The following is a 17,864-nucleotide window of genomic DNA, read 5'->3' on the forward strand; positions in this document are numbered from 1 at the left end:
ACCATCTTTTAATGACATTCCTTTTAAATTTTACGATTATTTATCTACCAGCTTCCTTACTTCCTTTAACCATCTCTTATTGATTATTCTTTTTAAATTTTGCCTTTCAATGTTTCATTTGTTTTTTGTAACTATCTTAAATTTTCAATTCAAAATTTCAGAAAAGTCTACAACTCCTGGTTAGTATTAATTTCAATGATGATTCTATTCTTAACTTCTTGACTCCCTTTAACTATTGATTTTTTTTAAATTTTGTTTTTCAATGTTTCAATTGTTTTTTATGAATTATTAACGATCTTAAATTTTAAAATTAAAATTTCAGAAAAGTCTACAACTCCTGGTTAGTATTAATTTGAATGATAATCCATTACCCAGCTTCTTTATTTCTTTTATTTATATTCTTTTGAAATTTTATTTACCAATGTTTTATTTTATTTTTCAATGCTTTATTTTATCTACCAATGTTTTATTTTATTTTCTAATGTTTTATTTTATCTACCAATGGTTTATTTTTTTATTAACTTAATATTTTTCTTGAATAAGTGTTATTTAATACAACTTCAGTATCTTAAAAATGATTTTGATTTTTTTTTAATTATTCACGTTTTTAAATTTTTTATCTTAAAACTCCGAAAATTACACTACCCCGGGTTAATACTAGTTTAAATGAGGGTTCTTTCCTAAGCTTCTTTTTATTCCTTGATCTTTTTTCTCAAGATTACCTTTTGAAATTTTGTTTTTAAATGTTTGCCAAAAAAATAATAAAACAGTTTCAAACCATAAAATTCAAATATACAGGTCCCGCTGTGGACTTATGGTTAAGACACGGTTCCCAGCAGATCACCGAAGTCAAGCATGACTGGCTACGGTCAGTGTGCGGGTGGGTCACCTCTTGGATTAGTCTGCGTAGGGACAGAGGGTGTGCCGTATTTGTTCTCGTTAAACTGCTCTACCATAAAGTGCTCGACTTCGTGTGCAGGTCGGCGGGCCACCGAAGCGGGGGTGCCATCCCCTCTGCAGAGGACAAAAATTGTGATGGCATGTCTTCGGATTATCCTCAGCGGTGTTTCCCTGACCGTCGCTAATAGTCCATCGTGCAGCTCTAGTGCGACGTAAATTAACTACAACTTCAACAACAAATATACAGAGATTCCAGTTTCACTCTCTTTCGATAATTAATCGAATTGCTTTAAGTACTTGATTTAATTCGAAAGATCCATAATATCTTGATTTTTTTTTTAAAAAAAAACTGATTAGTTTGTTCATATACACGATTTTAGTTTCATTTAAATATTTTTCAAACTGATTAAGGATTTTCAAGAGTTGATTAAGTTTCCATCGAAAATTTAGGAAAGTTCACAAGTCAAATATTATTAAGTTCAATGATGAATCTTTCCTCAGCTCTTCTTTAACCTTCGTTTTACTGATAATCTTTTGAGAGGTCGTTTTTAAATGTTTCAACACCAATAAAATTAGAAAATAGCTTTAAGCAATCAAATACTACTACATATAGATTCCTTTTTAATTAATCAATTTTATGTTAAAAGTATTTTGTTTAATTGTGAGCATATTCAATATAATCTCTTCTTAATTTTCAGAAAAGACTACTACTGGTTAGTATATTTTTTGTACAGGAGTGTCTTTCTAAATATCAATGTAATAATCAGTTTCGAAACAAAGTTACAAAAAATTTAATTTGAAGTAAAATTTCCTTTTCTAGTTATTATTTGACACAAAAGAGCTTTTTCATTAAATATCAATAATAATGATAGTAATTAAAATAATAATTTTATATATTTATATATATATATATATCTATATATATATATATATATATATATATATATATATATATATATATATATATATATATATATATATATATATATATATATATATATATATATATATATATATATATATATATATATATATATATATATATATATATATATATATATATATATATATATATATATATATATATATATATATATATATATATATATATGAATACATATACATTATATATGATTCTCAAATGAATTTGAATCTTTAATTTTTAGAGCGACCTGTCATAAAATGCTAAATGATAGTCATGTATTTTTATGTTAAAATTTCGCTTTTCAATAAAAAATAATGCACTAGATCTTTTATTTTTTTTATTTTACAGTGATCATGACACCTGATGAGGATTCGTTTTTAATCAGTGTTATTATAAAATTTTTAAGGAGAATTTTGGAAGCTTTGAAATAAGAACTACTGCAGAAAATTTAGAAAAAAAAATTTATTATAAAAAAGCAATGTAATATATATATATATATATATATATATATATATATATATATAAATGTCAAAAAATCTATATAAGTGGCCTCAAACAAATGGTAAAAACTAGCAGTTAATAACTGTATGTTAAACACATGTCTTACATTTTTGATTAAGTAATTTAAACGTAATAGATTAATCACTTTGGAAAAAAAAATTAATATATTTGTACTAAGAAGAGAGAAACAACGGAATTGGTTGTATAATGAATAAATACAATGATTAACAAGGAAAAATATGAAGAATATTAAAAAAATTTCTAATTAATTACCATATTACATCTAAAAGCAATTTTTTAAATGTGCGTTATTCAAAAAGTATAATTTTATTTATTTATTTAAAATATTGTTACTCTTAAGCATATAGTATGAAATTACTGATTCGATTCGATTTTTTTCTTAATGTATAAATAAAACTTGAGATATAATGCTAAAGTTAAGTAATAAAACACGTGAATTTTACAGAAAGGCATTTAATTTAAAAGCTTACGGAAAATTTATTTAAAATTGGTAGAAAAATCTTATTTTATTTACTAATTTTTGAGTTCCGTGATTGAAACCTTCTCTTAAAAATGAATATTTATTTTCATGAATGGTGATAATTATGAAGATAAATATTTTTTACACCCATTTAATAAGTGAAATAAAACAGTCATTAATAGTATCGTACAAAAGGAGTAAAGATACAAGTAACACAGCAAGTGTTCCACTTATATTAATTTTAGTGTTCTTTTCAGATAAAAAGTCAGTTATATGAAATATATCCCTGTTAATTGAATAAATTGTGATAGTATGCTGTAAACGTTTTATTATTTAATTTTCTTTCAATGAATTTAATGAATTATTTTTGAATTAATTATTATTTCTTTCTCACATCATTCATTTTCATGAAATAGGACCTTCAAATTACTTAGCAAAATTTATACAATTATCGATGATATATAAAACAACTAAGAATTTATATGCACAGAAAATATGCTCTGTTCACATTAGTAACCATTAATTCTACAATAAAGCATTAAGTTTAAGCATTGCCACTTTTTTTACAACCTTCAGGCATTACCAAAGTATGAAAAATATTAAAACTCCTTATGGGTTTCAAAAATCATCCCTAAAGGATCTTTTGGTTCAGAATTAGTAAGAAATTACGCAAATTTTTATTGGATATCGGTTTTTGAAAAGTTTCTAAATAAAATTCAACATTGTTTTCTGAACTGATCAAAAATTAACTTTTCATTACAAAGTACAAATTTATAATCACAGCTAAAAACATAAATTATAATCTTATAAACATCTCCTTTAAATGAATTTTGAGCAATATAAAAAATTTTAAAATTTATTTTCATTTATTCCTTTTTTACGCTCTTTCCTATTTTAACCAATTTATCCTTTACCATGTTACCCATTTTTTCATTGCCATACTTCACTTTTGTCAATTATCACACTATCCATTACCAAATTATCCATTTATCCATTGACATTTTGCAAACTTTATTCCACTGGATCATTTTACATTTTACTGACGTATGTTTTACAAATGTACTTGTTTCCAATAGAGTCTTAACCCTTTGTAACACCGCGTTACACATCTGCAACATACATGAAAATTCAATTATATAATGAGCTGGATTTACCTATAAACTTGAACCAAATTCAGGTAAAGAAAATATTACAAACTCGGGGGAACCACGTCTTGGTGCAGCTGCCAATATTATTCGAGTAATGCGCTCAGCAAGAATTGTTCCACGACATAATTGCAGGATATACAATTTTTTTTTACAAGTTGGCTAAGGAGGGATTGAAAAATGTGGTGTGAGACTTTGTTACCATGAAAGCAACAATTTCAAAATTTTAAATATATTGGGTTATATATATGTATAGTTTTAAATATATTGGAATTTTTGTGCTATTTTTCACGATAGTGGAGATGCTCAACAAATGCTTGTTATCAATAAATTTTTAATTTTATGGTCTTAATTTTTTGATTATTTTTTACACGCTTAATATGATATATTGTAACATCCGCTTAAATATTTCTTAAATCAGAGTTGTTAAGTTACAAAGGGTTAATACTTCTCTGCTAAAATTCTTATTAGTTTCTAACCTACTATAATAAAAAGATAAATTTAAAACTTATCTTTAATGTCGCTAGTGGCCTATGTAGCTTATGAAATTCATTTTGAGTTTGAAATTATATATATTTTTCAATGAACTATAATACCTTTTTTAAATAAACTATGCATAAGAGTTAACTTTATATGAGCCCCTATATGAAAAGCCTTTAAAATGAATTTAACATAACCATTATGTTAGCTTTTTAAATTATAAAAACGTTTATTTAACATCCTCAAAATATTTAGACAAAAAGATTTTTTTTAAATTACTTTCTTTAAAATAATAATTTAACAAATAATAATATTATACGTGGTAATTTTTAATCATTACAAAAAAGGAAAAGGGAAAAATTCAAAACAATGTTTAAAAAAAGCATTTAGGAAAGTTAAATTTTAATCTACGTAGTTTGTGGTTTAATAATAATTTAACATTTCTTTTTTATAGAGTCTCCTGGTAGTCCTTTCCCTTTCCTTGACCTTTCTCACACTCCTGGTAATCTATATGCATAAAAACGTCTGCTTGTCTGTATGTATGTCTGTCTGTGCGTCCTTTATAGGCACCTGAACAATCAGACTGAAAGCAAAGAAGTTTGGCAAGGCCATTGTTGACATTTAAACTTTCTATGACGAACCATTCAATCGCGATAATGCAAAAACAAAATGGAATTTTCTGATTGGTTAAGCGTTATCCATTGTTTTGAATTAAATTACAGACGATTCAATTTTCCAAGTATTTTAAATATAAGATCAGTAATATTTGCTAGTTTATAGCACTTGTTAATAAATAAAAGTTTATTGCAGGTACTTTAATATTCAATTTTTTTTGTTCACTGTGTCAAATAAATTCAATAAACATTAAGGTGTCAATAAACATTAAGGTAAATTCAATAAACATTAATTCATGGACTACGTCATCTAAATAATATTTCTTAATTTTTATTATAATTATAAAGCTATGTGATGACATGTGTTAATTTTGTGCATAATAATCTTTTAAAATGTGTTTCTGTTAAAGTAAATAATTAAAAACCCATGGTAATTGAAATTAAACAAAAAGTTAGTTATAAATTCAAGGACAAAATTAATGGAAAAGTGATACTATTTCACTCAGTAAGTATTTGGTGATTATTAAAATCGCATCAATACTAATCAGTCTTAAGACCAATACTATGGAAATAACTGTCTTACTGTCACTTGAATGGGATATGCATCGGCGAAAATTACTTGATTGAGAAAACTACTAAAATTTTGACTACCATGAGTTGGCCACGAGGAATATCACGTAAAGTACAGTTCATCTCTATATGAAGGGATGAACTTCAAAGAACAGTGTTTTGTTTAATGCAGTAATAAAAAACCATTGAGAAATGCTTCAAATAATTTAAAATGGAAAAGCTAATTAAAATTGTGTTAACTTTATTAATTGAAGAAGTTAGTAGAAAAACTATGTAAGTGTCATTTTTAGAGAGGCTATAATCAGTTTAAGAAGAAAAAAAAGTGGTGTCCGAACTATTTTATTATTGATTTATTAGAAGGCAAGATTGATTTATCATGCTAGCATACTAAAAACTAAAGTGGTTTAATTATGTTAAGATTAAAGTTAAACCAAACACAATTTTCTTAGATTAAACATATACATGTTGCTGAAACCATATTATTTTTATGTCATATTACCATTGAATATTAGTTTCAGTGATTCATGAAAGTAGATCTTAACTGGTTCTTCCACTAAGCTATTAAACTTTGTCGGCACATGCCTTAAATGTTGTGTATAATTTTGTGGTGCAGTTCGATACTGATTAATTATTATTTTTATTTTTTTTTATTTTCCCCATATTAATAATGGTCATGCAGCTTGTAAATTGCGATAACAAAGAAATGTGCTCAGACATATTTTTATTGAAGCAATGTAATATATTTCATAAAATGAATACAATCAATATTTTTTTTAGAAATAAAACATTTTAAGTAATTTGATACAAATTTAGCTTTACAATATATAATTAAGCGAATAATGATGATTATGAAGAATCTGCTTAGAGAGTTAAATAAATATACTGAAATATAAAGTAGTTTAAAATGTGTGACTAGAGAAATTATGTTAATTGAGATAAGTTTAATAGTTAACCAATTTTATGATTGCGACTTATTAATTTGGATTGAAGTATTCTAAACTGAAAAAACATTTTCATCTTAAATGCTAATTTTGAAAGTGAAACATTTTTCAAACTAAATTTTCAAACCTTTTTTGATTTTTTTTAAAATAATGCATAATAAATTTAGATAATAGTAACAGGGGTATTAGTAACAGGTACTAACAATGCAGGGTAATTCGTAACTTTCCATGAGGAATGAATTTGTCGAGAGAACACGTAGTTTTGAAGAAAATATTATTCTAGTAGTTAATGTGTAATTGATTACCTACAGAGAACAAAAGAGATTTGAGTAGACCAAAAACAATTTGTATTTACTATTGAAACAGACAAAGAAAAAAACAGTTTCACGAAATTTATTCAATTCTTACAAATTCTCACTCAATTAATCCATTTTTTTTTCTAAACAGAAATATTATCATTGAATGTTGAATGTTTTAGTTCCGAATTTGGCTATACACACTGATTTATAATAAAAATTTTATGTTTTGTAATAAGGCATGAAAAAATATTTAGCACTTTAGAAATAGTTCATTTTTAAAAAAATAATTATTTTTAAGGTCTTTGCCCTATTTGATTACTATTACACGGAGAAAAAAAATCTGGTAAATTACTGTGCTGTATGGTAATGATATTTCTGGTAAAGCAAAACTATAATTTCGGTCAACTAAACGATATTTAAACCATTCATATAGCAATTCTTCCGTTCACACGGTTACCGTAAATTCTGGTTTACAAAATTATAGCTCTTATTGCCTCACATTAAGCAAAAAAATTCGAAACCAGAAAGTAAATTTAACTAAATAACTGATTTTAATGCAATACTCTAATGTATCATGATAAAAATAACAAATTTTAAAACATTTACCAAATTTTATAACATATTATTAAACTTTATTTTAATATTAATTATACCAAAAATATTACCAAAGCACTTCGGTGAAAATATTACCGAGATTTTAATGTTCCCATACAGTCAGAAATACGGTGAATTTCACCACATTCTAGTAGTTTAGACTATATTTTTCACTCTGTGTCACAGTGAGAATAAACACCAATAGAAAGCAGATTGAAGAGCACCAAACCCCGTAATGTACCTTGTTACTTTTGTTGCCGTTTAACTGATAATTTCACGAATTTGAATTTTTAAATGCTTCTTAAAAATATATTAAATTAATGAACAAGTATTATATAACATTGTTTCGCTCGCAAACAGCTTTAGAATTTCTTCCAATATAACGAGCTCTTATACGTATTGCTCCATTTTCACTGCACAATTTTTAAATAATCTCAAACATAACAATGGTACCTTTATTTAGTACTATATACAATTCCAAGTATTGTAATTATTACCATATGTAATTTTCTTTAGAATAGCTATTATCATATGTAATTTTGAGTTAAACATTACCATATTCATTTTGACTTAACAACATTGATAAAAAATTTTCATTTAGGCTCTGGGGAACGGATTTAATCATTATTTTTTTTCAGCTGGCTTGTTCTTGAAAAAATATATTTTTTTCTTTCAGATTTATGATTTTCATGTAAAATTAAAGTTTTATCATCAATCGGAATAATAAAGCCTGTTGATCTACAGAAGCTGACAATTTTCATATTTAGGAAAACGAAATTGGTTATTTTTCTACACTAATGTATACATGTTTTGAAAGAGAGAGATAAAATATAAATAAAAAAAATCGTTTTTAGATTTATTTTTTTTCTATACATTATAATTAAACTTAACATTTTCATTACAGGGGATAACTAGAAAAAAGAAAATTACTCTCCAAGTTCCATGCTTAAAACTGAGTTTGACAGAGAGGTTCAATCAGGAACAATTAATCAATGTCTTCCTGAATAGTTCAATATTTTTTTCATTATTGTATATTATTTTAAAATGACATTAAAGTAATATATGCATTAAAGTGCTTAATGTCTTCATTTTTATTTAAGCGTATTTCCAAAATATGCAAAGATTTACAAAGATGTCAAAGATAGCCTAGCTAAAATAAAACAGTTTAAATATACTCTTGCTACTATATACTAAAAAAACTTAACATTTTAGTATTGGAGCCAAACGCATCACATAAATAATGTAAGAAATTTAGATCCAATTAAAACAGAAAAAGCAAGATATTTGTATTTTTATAATATAATAAATAACCATGGAGTATTTTATTGTTGTTAGATTTGTGATTAAAAAGAAAATAAGTAAAGTAATTGGCTTCATCTTTTTATTTCAAAACCCAACTCTTTCTTCCAATCAAGCTTCAAAATTAGTTACAAAATATGTCTGAGAGTTTTAAATGGATGCAAAACTCCTAAAACTATTTTCAAATGAACCACTTTTTGTTGCAACAAAATTAGTTGAAATAACAGAGATGCATTTTAGTCGGAATAGCTTTAAAGAAGTTTGCAATTAATTTCATAATATGAATTAATTGCAAACTTCTTTAAAGCTATTCCGACTAAATGATATTTTTCAATATTTTAAAATGCCGTATTAATCGCTTTGATCATCTAAAATATTTAAGCTAATCTGTGAAAACTCTTAAGGTGTTATGCCTCTAGAGAGGAAAAAAGATGAGCATTCTTTGGGAAAACTGCCAACCAGGTTATCAAACAAATCAAAATTTTGTAAAAACAAAGAGTCTTAATATTTGAATTGTGAAGTTTTTTTAATTATATTTGAATATATTTGATTTTTGATTTTGATTTTCCACATGAATACAGTGTTTTGTTAAAGCTCAAGCTTTGCATAAAAAATTGCAAGAAAATCGTTTAAGACAAACTAATTCAGCAATAAAAGGAAATAATCTTACGTACTTCTTTTAATAATGTTGTTATAAATATATAGTTTAGATACACTGTTTACCAGAAAAAGTTTATTTGTGGTTTAAGTTCAATCAGCACCAAAAAAACTTTTAAAGTTTTTTGGTTACACAGAATTAATGCTTGGGGGTTCAGCAAGAGACAAAAATTCATTCCAAGAAAGATCAAAAATGCCAATGTTATGAAAACTGTTTCAAGCGTTACAAGTTAAGCCACGTCAAGGTATAATAAGTTCATTTCAAACCATATTATATTTCACAACTCAAAATTTCTAATCTCAAATATTAAAAGGGGGGAATTAATTTAAAAGATTGGCAAATTTTAGATATTACAGCTTTTCAAGAATCGGAAGGTTTACTGTTATTACTTGAAGTGTACAAATCTCTTGGTTAATCAACTGGTAGTTTGTACGATCAATAAACTGACCTACACATATTTCGAGTAATCATGTTACTTGAAAAATTCTGTGAAATTTCGCAAGTTAATCGATTAGGTACTAACTCAACTTGACAAGATAAAAGGCACAAGAGCAAACCTGCTGTTGTTCGTGAATTTCAGGAAATATGGAATAAAAAATACGAATTAAAAATTTGGGAACTCATTTGATAGAAAAATGTGTTAAAGGCTTCAATTCTTACTGGAAAAAAAGGCTCAAAGCCCGAAGAAAATCAAAATATGAGAGTTGTAAATGATCTAACATATGAACTAAGAGAACACAATGTTATTCGTGATCACTTTTTCCTTTCTAGAATTTAGGATAACTTCTTATGACACGAAACATCACTGTGTAAGGCATTCGAAGGAAAAACAAGCAGGAAATCCCAGAACATTTGACGAGTAAAAAAGTTTACAGTTCAAGTTTTTGTTTTAAAAGTGATACCACAATTGTAAACTATGCTCCGAAAAAGAATAAGAGCGTTATTCGAATGAATATTATGCATCATGATCAATCAACTAGTGAAAGACCATAGAAAAAGCCGCACATGACATTGGGTTATAATTTCAGTGAAAGAGCTGTAGATAACATTTGATCAACTGTTGAATATATGCACAGTGTCCAAAAAAACGATATCACCCTGAATAGCTTTCGTTCCAATGATCAGATTATGACACTATAAATGTCAATCCTATTGGTTCTTGGTGACCTCAAAAATTTAAATGATTTAGTGCTCACTATTAAGTTAAGAATTCGGGCACAAAAACGTACTCAATCTGAATAAACATATATCTATCTGGATTCTTTATTCATATCTGGAATCTTAACCTTCAAAATATAGGGGTATATAGGTTCAAAATATGGTCCCCATAGTTTGATCAGGAGAGCGATCCAAAGTTCGGGCCCCTTAATGTTATTTTACTTTTTGCGTTTTTAGTCATATTTTTAAAACGAATTAAACAATTCAAAAATAAATTGCATCCACTTATAAAACCCATTTACCCAAAGATAATTTCATGCAGAAATTAACTTTTAATATTTACTTATTATTTTTATTATTTAATTTATTTGTGGGTAAAAAAATTTTAGATTACGAAGAATAAATGGTTTATACCAACTTTTTATCGCAAAATCTTAAGTTTCAATAGTTTTTATTTGTTAGAAGCCGAGAAAAAATAAAATTAATTACTTAAAAGAAATATGGAGACAATAAAGAAATACTTAAATGGGGCTATTAATATTTAAATTCAGTTAACTTACGATGAACTTGACTTACGCACGCGTTGAGTAAATGCGTTGAGTTCGAGTTTGGAATACTAAGTTTATTAATTTTTTCAATATATATTTTATAATTATTAATACGAATACATAGTCTACATTTTTAATCATCTTAAAAGTTAAGAATCTTAAAATTATGAATCGTCTTAAACTTTAAATAATTGTGTTAATTACATTTAAGCCCCAGTTTCGCAGAATTGCTTTACCAACTATTTAACATTTCTCAAAATATTATTCTTTACTCTGTACGAATATTATTTTGCTATTGATATACTAATAAATTGTTTCAGTACTTTAATTTATGTTTTCCCTTAAAGTAAAATTCCTTTTTAAATTATTGTCACGTCATTATTGAAAATAAACTTAGAGCTATTGCCAGTTAGTAGAGAATTAAATCTTGTTAAGAAATTAAAAATAATTCTACTGATCAAAATTATTTGATGTAGAACAGCCGACTATTTACTAAGCATACTACTTCTTTCGATAAATAAAGATCAATTATTGATCGTCATTTCTTATCAATTCTTATTTATTTGAGTAATGATAAGTAAATGCATATAAGTGCAGAGCAAAAAATACAACAGTTTGTTTTGTTTTTTTTTAAATGAGCAAAAATTATGGACATGCAATTTCATTTTAACGTTCAAAGTTATTCTTGTCCGCTAACTTTAAGAAAGTTTCCCTTTTAAAAAAGATAATGTCAAAAATTTGGGCTTAAATTGTTTTTTATAATGTTTCTCAACTTTAGCTAATTCAAAAAATATTGCTATATCAGAAAAAATGCTAGATATGTCTCATTTTGATAAACAGCAACTAAATAGAAAGATGTAAAAATATTCCAAAACCATGCTATTTTTAGAATCATCATTTCCAAAATTGTTTCCTTTTCCTAACATTAGGCTATTATAGTTTTAACACACACACGTTTTGAAAAAAATATCAATACAAATTTCTTCTCATAATTCGTAAGCAAGAATATTAATGATTCATTGATAATTGTTTCATTGATCGGAGTAGTTAATTTTTTTTAGTTAAAAATAAGCCTCGCAATTCTTTAACTTTGTTTCTTTGAACTTGGGGTCAATTCATGCATGTCATTCGACTTGAAATTTCAAATATAAAATGCAAAGCTATCAAGAATGCGTAACCTAGCTTTAACTAATAATAAAAAAGGGACAAAATCTTCGGCAAAAGAAGTTATCTCAAGAGTCAGAGTTAAAAAAGTATTGTTGAAAGTTTAAGAATTGTTACTCTTGTTTAAATAGAGGTATTATAAAAAAAAATTCTTTCCTTAATATTTTTAATTGTACTTTTTGATTAAACTAACAAAATGAATGTATAAATAATATCCACGTTTTTTACATCAAACCAAGTTCACTTAGTGTCTTTCGCAAATCTTATTAAGTGAAAATTCTTGAGCCTCCTAGTAGGGAAGTAGGGTATTTTATGCATAATAGGCAGTTTCCCAAGTGAACTCTTATATTAATAGGTAGCTAATTTCTTTAAAAATTCTAAAAATACCACTTAACATTTACTAAGTTTTTCAATTTTATCGAAACGAAATATCGTGAAATTTATAAGACCTTATGATTGTGCATCATAATCGCTATCTTTTTCAGGTTCTCGAAATTTTTTGTTGGATCTTTTTTCCCCTCTTTAAGAGACTCGAACAGAGGTGTAAAAGCTATTAGCCCTACAATTCTTCATAAATTTTATTACTTTATGTAAATTTGACTTTAGTACAAAATTTTCATACAAATGACGTTAAAACAACTCTAAAAAAATAAATGTCACATAAAGAGTTCAACGTTCACATTCTGAAAGCTTCCTAATTAATTAAGTAACTAAAGTTATTAATTAACTAACTAAGTTATTAATTAGTTAGCATATTGAGGAACCATTAAGATTTGCACTTGGTTCGGGAAAATACGATCATTAGGACGAAAGTTATTCAGGGAGATAATTTTTTTTGTCTACTGAACTTATAAATGCATCATGATTATGCATCATGAAACTAGCAAAAGGACAGAGAAAAAGCTGGACATGAGATTAGTTTATAACTTCAGTAAAAGATCTGTGGATAACTCTTGACCAACAGTTAAATGCATATACTTGTAAAATGAAAACAAATCACTGCCATAGTATTATATTTTATAACATGCTGAATTGTTCAACTCATAATGCATTTATTCACTTGACAACAACAAATATCAAATAAAAAGAAATCAAAATGGCAAAATGTAGGCTCCTTTATAAACAACTGGGTAAAGGATTAATTTTGCCATAATTTCAAGCAAATTGAGCATCTCCCTTCAAAAATGAAGAATCGCTAAAAATAGTAGAAAAACTTTTAATTTTTTAAAAACTTTTAATTAATTTTGGTTTTAATTTGAGTCACAAGTGGTACTGGTGCTCTGGCTTTTCCAATTCAGTGATAATAACAAATAACAAAATGAATATATCATGTATAAAATTTAAAAAAACACACACATTTGTAAGTCGCATGCGTCCTATTATCACCCAAACTGTAAGGGAAAGCAATATTTTTTTTCAAAAAAACTTTAATATATTTATTGTTTTATCGTGGCAATCATATTTATACTCATTATAATATATTTTTATTTATATTCCAAGTAAAATGCGTTTAAGTAAAGAATTTTGTTAAGTCTCTATATGAAATACACTAAAAGTTTTCTCTTCCTGTCACATAAATCCAAAGCATACGCTTGGATAGTAAATGTTAACAACAACACGGATAAGTTTAATTAGAGAAAAAACCATAATACGCTATTTGTTCTCAAAATACATTCAAAACACAGTCAACCATTATATTTGTTTTGATTCGAATAATATATTAGTTATGGTTAACTACTGGGATTTCTCCACTCTATTTAAAATAGATATTTTCTTTAGATTTAAGTGTAAGCCCGAGTAAATTTCAAAATACATTTATAATCTCGTATATCGTTATACATTTACAGCCATATGCTTAATTTGGTGAGTGTGAGTTAAAAACTGAATGAAAACAATCAGCTTGACATAGAAGGAGCTAAAACATATAGACAAAAATAGAGTAAAATTTAAAACAATGACAGAGGCTAGATGCTCAAAATAGGGAGTTTGCTAGGTATCTAAAATTTAAAAAGCAGAAAGATAGGTCTTTTGGTGCAAATGAAAAAATATCCGCGCACTCAATCAACGTTAAGTCACTCCACCCTAATTCAACAAGTACAAATCTAGAGAAATTAACGGGAAGAGGGAAATTCAAGCTGAAGGAGATTTAAGCTGTTATTTTGTTATCATAAACCACAGGCATAAGTTCTTTGTTGTACGTCATAACAATTTGTAGACATTTGTCAGTCATGTAGACATTTGTTTGTTAGGTTACATGCAAACAATTTTTTTTCACTGACCACTGAAACATAACTCACTGACATCCCCGTCATAAGGGTGCAGAAAAATTAGCTAATAGCATGCATATTTCAATGTATTTCTACAAATAATTGAAGACACGTGAAATGTTGAGGTATTTCAAAAGCAGCTGAATCCACATTTTTGTGTGGAAAATCTGACACTAATATATTATTTATATTTTAATTTGCTCAGTGATTCATTTGAACTGTCGAGATTAATTCGTTTAAGTTTGTATAAAATTTTACAATTATTTAAATCCCACAGAATATCGCTCCCTTTTGTTGAAAAAATTTTAAATATAAGGAAAAAAATCAAAAATAAAATTTGACATGCAATGTAAAGTATCAAAATAGGAACTATAAAATGTGAATCAACACGTTAGATTCAAACAGAAAACGTATTCATGCAATTAAATAAATTATATTTACCGAACATATATCAGAGTTTAATTAAAAATAAAGTAAATATGATTATTTTCATCTATACTTTAACTAAGCGGCATTATTAGTGAAAGTAAGGAAAATGATTCATTTGAAATTGTAAGGCTGATTACCGTCATATAAATATTTTAATCGAAACTATTATTTCAAAAATGAATTTAAAACATATTAAAATAATATTAGGTTACGGTGTAGTCTTACAACCCTTCCTATAAAGGGCCTGTATTCGCAAAAATAGATTAAAATGCTATTATAATATATAAATTGAAAAAAATTCATCTACCATGTTTTAGGTTTCCCAATGTAACCATTATAAGTATTTCAGCTTGAAAGGAATTTTTTGAACCGATGCTCTATTTGCATCAATATATTTTGCAATATATTTTTACAATATGTTTTGCATTGTAAAACAAAAATATAAGACTGTAAAAAAAGGATTCCTAAATTTTGGGAAATCTACTGACAGGTGCTCCAGTTTCAAAAAAATAATATTTCTATATAAATGGAATAGGAACACATAGGTCAAAGTACAACCTAAAATTTCAAAACTTTATATTAAATGTACAAGCTTCTAAAGAAGTTTACTAACTACTGCAGCATTTCCGTTGCAGTAATATTTCCATATTAATACTCCAAAGATATTAAGTGGTCTGAAAGAAAGACATCAAATTAAATTTTAATCATTAATATTCAATATTCATTGATATTAATACTGTGAATAATATATTTTGAGGCATATTTCACAGTAAAAAATAGATTGGAATTAGCTACAAACTTTAAATTCCAATGATTAAAGATAACAAAATATTTCAGATAACCGAGGGTTTAAATATTAAATAATTTATTAATTGTAAAGAAGCCGCGAGGGTGTTAAATTATTCATTTAGAATGAATTTATGAGGTTGGTAGCCTAACAAAATTGAATATTCTTTGTTTGTTTAAAAACGTGACTGAAAATCTCGTTTTGATCGAAAGTATATTGAAAGATAAAAGTAACATAGATAGAGTGCAATACTATGTTGTGTAATGTGTAGAAGATATCTCCAAACACTATTTATAATGTAGAATCGTTAAAGTTTAATTTCGCTAATTTCCTTAATGGGTTAAAGCATGTTTTTATCTTAAGCGACCGTGAAACAAATTAAAGACACTTTTTCGAGCTTTTAAAAGTGTTAACTGTAAAAGTTGATAAAATGATACGTGGCTGATTTCATTTATTTACTTTGTTCAAATATTTGGTGCGTTTTTATTCAGTTGAGCTTACATATTTTTTTAATACTTTCAATTATTAGTGATTCCTTACAGCCTTAAATATAAATCCTATTTATCTTCAGTAAACATAATTGTGTTAAATAAATAAATAGCAGATAAGATCTGCAAATGAAGTGCAATAAAAGAACATAAAAGGCAGGCATAAAAGCGAAATAACTTTACACTTATCTTTCAAAACCTGCTCGTATGATCTATTGAAAAGCATACTTATATAAATATTTATAAGATTTAAACATCCGAAATATTTTTCTCTCTTTTTAGTTTTGGAACATACAATGTCATTCCTTTGTATTGTTACATTATGCATATGTGGTCTAAGTAAGTTGTAAACGTATCCAAAATTTCCTAATAGTGACTTTTTTTTGCTTTTTACTTGGCTCCTAAAATTATAAACATTTTATTTCTAGCAAGTATTACTGAGTGTAAGTAAATCAAACCACCTTTTTAGTTGCATTTCAAGTTAATGAGTTGTTTTGGTAACTATTACTTACATTATTTTATAACCAATATTTTGCGATGAATCACACATCAATTACCATATTTTGTTTAGATTTAATTTCAGAAAAAAAGTGTTCTTGTACTTATACGTAACGTAAAAGTAACTTTCGAATCGTTTAAATACACTTAAAGGGAGATTTTTGACTGAAAATAGGGGAAGAGTTGATCATTTATGCAATGCACAGTAACATGTTTTTGCTTTCATTCTAAAAGTCTAATTCTATGATTCATAGAACTCGAGGCAGCATTAAATGTTGAGAATGCGGTGTAGAGTAAGTAAAATATTATTTTTTGTCATATATTGACAAATGCAAGAAATAGTTACGTTTACAAAGATATTGAAAACTAAATTTATTGAAGGGAATACAAATATTTGTCCGTTTTATGAATTTTTATTTAAAAAAATACTATTGAAACATATTTGAAAGAATGGGTTGAGAAAAAAAAATACTTATTCATCAGAAGTGTTTTTTGATTTACATATATCGTAATTGTCATTATTCAAACTTTGTTTATAGACTTAGAGATCTTAAATATAAATAAGACAAGCACCAAATTTACGTATCAAGTAACACCTTATTTTTATTCATACGACACCTTTTGACACGATGATTTTCTTTCATATATGCTGGAGAGGCTATGATAATTAATATTTTACCAATTTCTGTAGTATATGACTTGCTCACTTTGTTTTTTACAAAATTTTTTTACGATTTACAGCATCCCCTATATTTGGATTTGGTAAGTATTTTAAAATGTTATGTAAATAAAATTTTTTTTTGTATATATATATATATATATATATATATATATATATATATATATATATATATATATATATATATATATATATATATATATATATATATATATATATATATATATATATATATATATATATATATATATATATATATATATATATATATATATATATATATATATTATGGAAGTAAATAATTGTTTTATAAACGAAAAAAGAGTGTTTGCAAAAATGAAGAGAGTATGTAATATAGTTAAATATGCTTATTTAAAACAGATAAACTATATCTTTAAATTTTGTTACAAGTATTTTTTATAAAATGTAAACAATTGCT

At 26.0% G+C, this 17,864-nt stretch overlaps 2 long non-coding RNA genes across 2 annotated transcripts; both read left to right on the forward strand.

The window, feature by feature from the left end:
• The first annotated feature begins 153 nt into the window (after nt 1–153).
• Nucleotides 154–8,522, forward strand: LOC147813767 (uncharacterized). Its single transcript, XR_015432523.1, has 3 exons — nt 154–340; nt 1,599–1,613; nt 8,355–8,522. It is a non-coding gene; the product is annotated as an uncharacterized LOC147813767 (long non-coding RNA).
• Nucleotides 8,523–16,444: 7,922 nt separating this feature from the next.
• Nucleotides 16,445–17,508, forward strand: LOC107444701 (uncharacterized). The gene is made up of 3 exons (XR_006225114.3): nt 16,445–16,587; nt 16,677–16,691; nt 17,488–17,508. It is a non-coding gene; the product is annotated as an uncharacterized LOC107444701 (long non-coding RNA).
• Nucleotides 17,509–17,864: the final 356 nt, after the last annotated feature.

Source organism: Parasteatoda tepidariorum, chromosome 3 (genome assembly GCF_982258835.1).
Source record: "Parasteatoda tepidariorum strain Cologne lab strain chromosome 3, Ptep-v5.0, whole genome shotgun sequence".
Lineage (NCBI taxonomy): Eukaryota > Metazoa > Arthropoda > Arachnida > Araneae > Theridiidae > Parasteatoda > Parasteatoda tepidariorum.